A 6432-nucleotide genomic window follows, 5' to 3' on the forward strand; every position below is an offset into this window, starting at 1 on the left:
AAAATAACATCTTAACAAAACAGAATAGGTCAAAGGGTAAAAAAAAGACACAAAAATCTACTGAAGAGAATTCCTCTAAAAGCAAGATTGAACAAATGGAAAAAATGCACAGAAATTTACTGAAGAAAAGAACTCCTTCAAAATCAGAATTCAATAAATGTAAAGAGAGGTACAAAACTCAGTAAAGAAAATAATTACATAAAAATTAGATTTGAGCAAGTAGATGCACCATGAAAGTACCAAGAAAAAAAAAACAAAATGAAAAGAATTTTTAAAAATGGAAGTAAATTGTAACATTTCCTTGGAAATACAACTGACCTGGAAAAGGAGAGAGAATTTAAGACTTATTGATCTGCAATGATGAACAGAATCAGTTACACCAAGAGAAGGAACACTGAGAAATAAGTGTAAACTGTTTATATTTTTGTTTTTCTTCTCAGGTTATTTTTGCCTTATGAATCCAATTTTTCCTGTGCAACAAGAAATTTGGTTCTGCACACATATATTGTATCTAGGATATATTATAAGATATTTAACATGTATAAGACTGCCTGCCATCTAGGGGAAGGGGTAGAGGGAGGGAAGGGAAAAATAGGAACAGAAGTGAGTGCAAGGAATAATGTTGTAAAAGAATTAACCATGCATATGTACTGTCAAAAAAAAGTTATATTTATAAAATAAAAAATAACACCAAAAAAAAGAATTATTTATCTGCTTGAATTTCATGATCACAAAAAAGCCTCAACATCACCTTTTTTTTTTTTTAAATTAATTTAATAATTATACCTTTTTTTGATAGTACATATGCATAGGTAATTTTTTACATTATCTCTTGTATTCTCTTCTGTTCTGAATTTTTCCCCTCCTTCCCTCCATCCCCTCCCCTAGATAGCAGGCATTCCTATACATATTAAATATGTTATAGTATATCCTAGGTACAATATATATTTGCAGAACCGAATTTTGTTGTTGTTGTTGTTGTTGTTGTTGTTGTTGATGCAAAGGAAGAATTGGATTCCGAAGGTAAAAATAACCTGGGGGGAAAACAAAAAAATGCTAACAGTTTACACTCATTTCCCAGTGTTCCTTCTCTGGGTGTAGCTGATTCTGTCCATCATTGATCAATTGCAATTGGATTAGCTCTTCTCTATGTTGAAGATATCCATCAGAATATTCCATCAGAATACATCCTCATATAGTTTTGTTGTTGAAGTGTATAATGATCTCCTAGTTCTGCTCATTTCACTCAGCATCAGTTGATGTAAGTCTCTCCAAGCCTCTCTGTATTCATCCTGTTGGTCATTTCTTACAGAATAATATTCCATAACATTCATAAACATAATTTACCCAACCATTCTCCAATTGATGGGTATCCATCCATTTTCCAGTTTCTAGCTACTACAAAAAGGGCTGCCACAAATATTTTGACATATACAGGTTCCTTTCCCTTCTTTAGTATTTCCTTGGGATATAAGCCGAGTAGTAGCACTGCTGGATCAAAGGGTATGCACAGTTTGATAACTTTTTGGGCATAATTCCAGATTGCTTTCCAGAAAGGTTGTATTCTTTCACAACTCCACCAATAATGCATCAGTGTCCCAGTTTTCCCACATCCTCTCCAACATTCATCATTATTTGTTCCTGTCATCTTAGCCAATCTGAGAGTTGTGTAATGGTATCTCAGAGTTGTCTTAATTTGCATTTCTCTGATCAATAGTGATTTGGAACACTCTTTCATATGAGTGGAAATAGTTTCAATTTCATCATCTGATAATTGTCTGTTCATATCTTTTGATCATTTATCAATTGGAGAATGGCTTGATTTCTTATAAATTAGAGTCAATTCTCTGTATATTTTGGAGATGAGGCCTTTATCAGAACCTTTAACTGTAAAAATGTTTTCCCAATTTGTTACTTCCCTTCTAATTTTGTTTGCATTAGTTTTGCTTGTGCAAAAGCTTTTTAATTTGATGTAATCAAAATTTTCTATTTTGTGATCAATAATGATCTCTAGTTCTCCTTTGGTCACAAATTCCTTCCTCCTCCACAAGTCTGAGAGGTAAACTATCCTATGTTCCTTTAATTTATTTATGATCTCATTCTTTATGCCTAAATCATGGACCCATTTTGATATTATCTTAGTATGTGGTGTTAAGTGTGGGTCCATGCCTAGTAACATCATCTTTCAAGAAACTATCAAAAAAAAATTTCCTGATAATCTAGAAGCAAAGTGTAAAATAGAAAATACAAAATACAACATACTTCCTGAAAGAGATATCAAAATGATAACTCCAATGAATATTTAAGTCAATTCCAGAGCTCCCATATTAAATAAAAAATACTTCAAACAGCAAGAAAAATACCATTTAAGTTGCTGTGGAGCAATAGTCAATTTCAGACAAGATTAACTGCAACTAATGATGTAGCATCCAAATTCTTAGAAGAAATGTTAAATAATTACAGGATAAAATAGTAAAACCATACTAGTGGGAGACCTAACTTTCTGACAAATCTAACCAATAAAAGAAAATTTTTAAAAAGTTGAAAAACGAATAAAACTTTAGAAAAGTTACATATGCTAGCCTTCTAGAGAAAATTGAATGGAAGTAGAAAGGACTATAATTTTCTCAGATATAAATGATACCTGTGCAATAATTTAGTATGTATTCAGATATAAAACCCTCACAATCAAATGCAGGAAAGCAGAAATATTAAATGTACCCTTTCAAGACCATCGTGTAATAAAATTAAATTCAATAAAGGACCAAGAAAGCTACATAATCTAATTCTAAAGAATAAATTGGTCAAAGAATAAGTAGTAAAAAACAATTAGTAAATACATTAAAGAGAATAACAAGAATGAGACAATTCAAAATTTATGGAAAGCAATGTATATCTCTAAATTCATTTATCAAAACAAAAGAGAAAGAGCACATCAGTGAATTAGGCATCCAGCTAAAAAACTAAAAAAAGAACAAAAGTAAGAACACACAATTAAAAAAAATACCAGAATGGAAATCTTGTTAATCAAAGGATTGATTGATAAAAGCAAAAATTAAAACAAATTGAACTAACAAATATTTTATAAAAAAACACAATAAAATAGATAAACCTTTGGTTAATTTGATTAAAAATAAGTAGATGAAAACCAAATTATTAGTATCAAAAATGAATAGGGTGAATGCATTAGCAATGAAGATGAAATTGAAGCAATTACTAGAAGTCATTTTATCAATTATATCCCAATAAAATTGACAATCTAAATTAAATTGATGAAAATTTACCTCTCCAAAAATACAAATTGCCCAGATAAACAGAAGAAAAAATAATCTTAAATAATAATCCTATTTAAAAAAAAAGAAATTGAAGAAGCCATTAATGAGCTCCCAACAAAAAATATCTAAATCCAAATGGGTTCACAAGTAAATCCTAGCAAACATTTAAGCAACAATTAATTCCAATATTTTGGGGAAAATTGGTAAATAAGGAGTCCTAAAAATTTCTTTTTGATGACACAAAAATGGTTTAAATACTTGAACTGAAGAATGCAAAAATGGAGAAAAATTATGGACCACTTTCATTAATGAATATCAATGCAAAAAAATTAGGAAATTACAGGAATATATCACAGAAACCATACACCATAACCAGGTAAAATTGATGCAGGGAATTCAGGGCTGATTCAATATCAGGAAAACTATCAGTATAATTGACCATATCAATATCAAAAACAACAAAACCATATGATTATATTAATAGATGCAATAAAAGGCTTTTACAAAATACAACATCCATTCCTGATACAAATATAAGAAAGCATAGGCGTTAACAGAATCTTTCTTAAAGTGATCTATCTATCTAAAACCAAGAGCAAAGTTATATAGAAGTAGGGAGGGATAAACTTGAAGTTTTGTCAATAAGAGTAGGAGTGAAGCAAGGACTATCATTTATCATTACTATTATTATTATACCAGAAATGTGGTTAAAAGCATAAGAAAAAAAAAGAAATGGAAAGAATAAAAAAGTTAGTGATGACACAAAACTATCACTCTATGTAGATAAAGTGATGGTATATGTAGAGAACCTTAGAGAATTAGCTAAAAACTAGTTGAAATAATTACTAACTTCAGCAAAGATGCAGGATATTAAATAAATCAACATAACTCACCAGCATTTCTATATACTACTAATAAAACCCATCAAGAAGAAATAGAAAGAAAAATTCAATTTAAAATAGCTACAGGTAATTTAAAAAAAAAAAAAAAAAAAAAAAACATTTGGGAGTTTACCTACCAAAACAAACCCAAGACAAACAATGAATGCATTACAAAACACTTTTCACCTAAATAAAGACAAAATTAAACAATATGAGAAATATTAATTCTCCATGGATAGATCAAACTAATATAATAACAATGACAATTCAACATCAGTCAATTTACTTATTCAGTGACATACCAATCAAACTACCAAATAATTATTTTATAGAGGTAGAAAAAAAAGTACCAAAATTCATATAGAAATGTACAGAAGGTTACAAAGTAATAATCATCAAAACCATCTGGTGCTGGCTAAGAAATAGATTGGTGAATCAGTATAAGAGATTCAATACAAAGTACACAGCAGTAATTGATAACAATATTTTATTGTTTGATAAACCCAAACATCCAAGCTTTTAAAGTAATAATTCACCACTTGACAAGAATTTCTAGGAAAACTGAAAAGCAGTCAGTAGAAATTAGTTATAAACCAACATCTCATACTTTATATAAGATAAGATAAAAATTAATAAATGAGTTATACATAAAAGGTGATATTATAAATAAATTAGGGAAGCATGAAAAATAGACCTTTCAGATCTATGGATAGGGGAAGAGCTTATGACTAAACAAGAGATAAAATGATAAAAAAGATTAGAGAAAGTAAAGCAAACAATTTTGATTACATGAAATTAAACAGTTTTTGCACAAAAATCCAATAGTTAAAAATAAAAGGAAAATAAAATTTGAAAAAAATATGTGTCTCTGATAGTGTTCATTTCTCAAATATACAAAGAACTGAGCAAAATTTATGACTGTTATGATTATATTATAATCTCTTGTTGATAAATGGTCAAAGAATATGAATATACAGTTTTCAGTAAAAGTAAGCAAAGTTATCAATATTCACATGAAAAAGTACTCTAAATAGCTAGTAACTAGAGAAATGCAAATGCAAATAACTCTAAAATATCACATTATACCTGTCTAATTGGCTAACATAACACAAATACAATAAGAAATGCTAAAATGGATGTGGAAAAATTGAGACCTTAGTGCACTGTTGGAAGAATTGTGAAATAAAACAACAATTCCTAAGAACAAATTGAAAGTATCCCCAAAGGACTCTAATACCCTTTGATTCAACAATACCATTACTAGATCTGCAAAAGGGGAAAGAACATATTTGTACAAAATTATTTATAGTAGTTCTTTTTGTGGAACCAAAGAATTAGAAATTGAGGGGATGCCTATCAGTTGGAGACAGACTTTAAAAGTTGTGGCATATGATTGTGATAGAATACTATTGTATTATAAAAAATGAGAAGCAGGATGGTTTCAGAAAAACCTGGACAGATTTACATGAATTAATGTAAAGTGAAATAAACCAAGAGAACATTTTGCAGTAATATTGTGAGGGTGATTAACTTTGAATGACTTAGCTCCTCTGAACAACACAGTGATCCAAAACAATTGTAAGAACCTATAATGGAAAATGCTATCCACTTCCAGAGAGAGAACTGACAAATTCTGAAAGGAGATTGAAGCATACTCTCAAAAAATTTTTTATTGTTTTATTTTGTTTGTTTGTTTGTTTGTTTGTTTTTTGCAATATGGGTAAGAAATGCTTTCAGCATGATCTCACAAGAATAACTGAAATCAAAGTGATCAGTTTCTTAAGGAGTAGGGAGAGGCAGAAGGGAGGAAGTGAATTTGGAATGTATAATTTAAAATAATCTCTAAACTTGTTTAAATGTAATAGGGAAATATTTGACAAAATAAATAAAATAACTCAAAATAAAAACAAAGAACCAATTTGGCACTGGAAGGGATATAAAGATACTTAATACATGGTTCCTTGACTATGGAATTTACAACTTCATGAGAAAATGCAATATATACACAAATATACAATATAATAGAATGATAATAAAATACAGGCACCAGATGTAATGGGAAGAAAGAAAGTCCATTTCTGATACTACAGAACAAGTGGACATCTTGGAGTAGGTGGCAGTGAGGATAGTTGAAAGATAGATTGGATTTCATGGAAGCATTACATCTCTAAGTTTAAAAGAAATCTCAAAGACCATCTAGCTTAACTCATATTTGAAGAAGAATATTTTCTGTACCCTACCCAACAGATTATTTTTAAGGACCTTTAATGAAGGAG

The sequence above is a fragment of the Sminthopsis crassicaudata genome, chromosome 1 (assembly GCF_048593235.1).
Source record: "Sminthopsis crassicaudata isolate SCR6 chromosome 1, ASM4859323v1, whole genome shotgun sequence".
Lineage (NCBI taxonomy): Eukaryota > Metazoa > Chordata > Mammalia > Dasyuromorphia > Dasyuridae > Sminthopsis > Sminthopsis crassicaudata.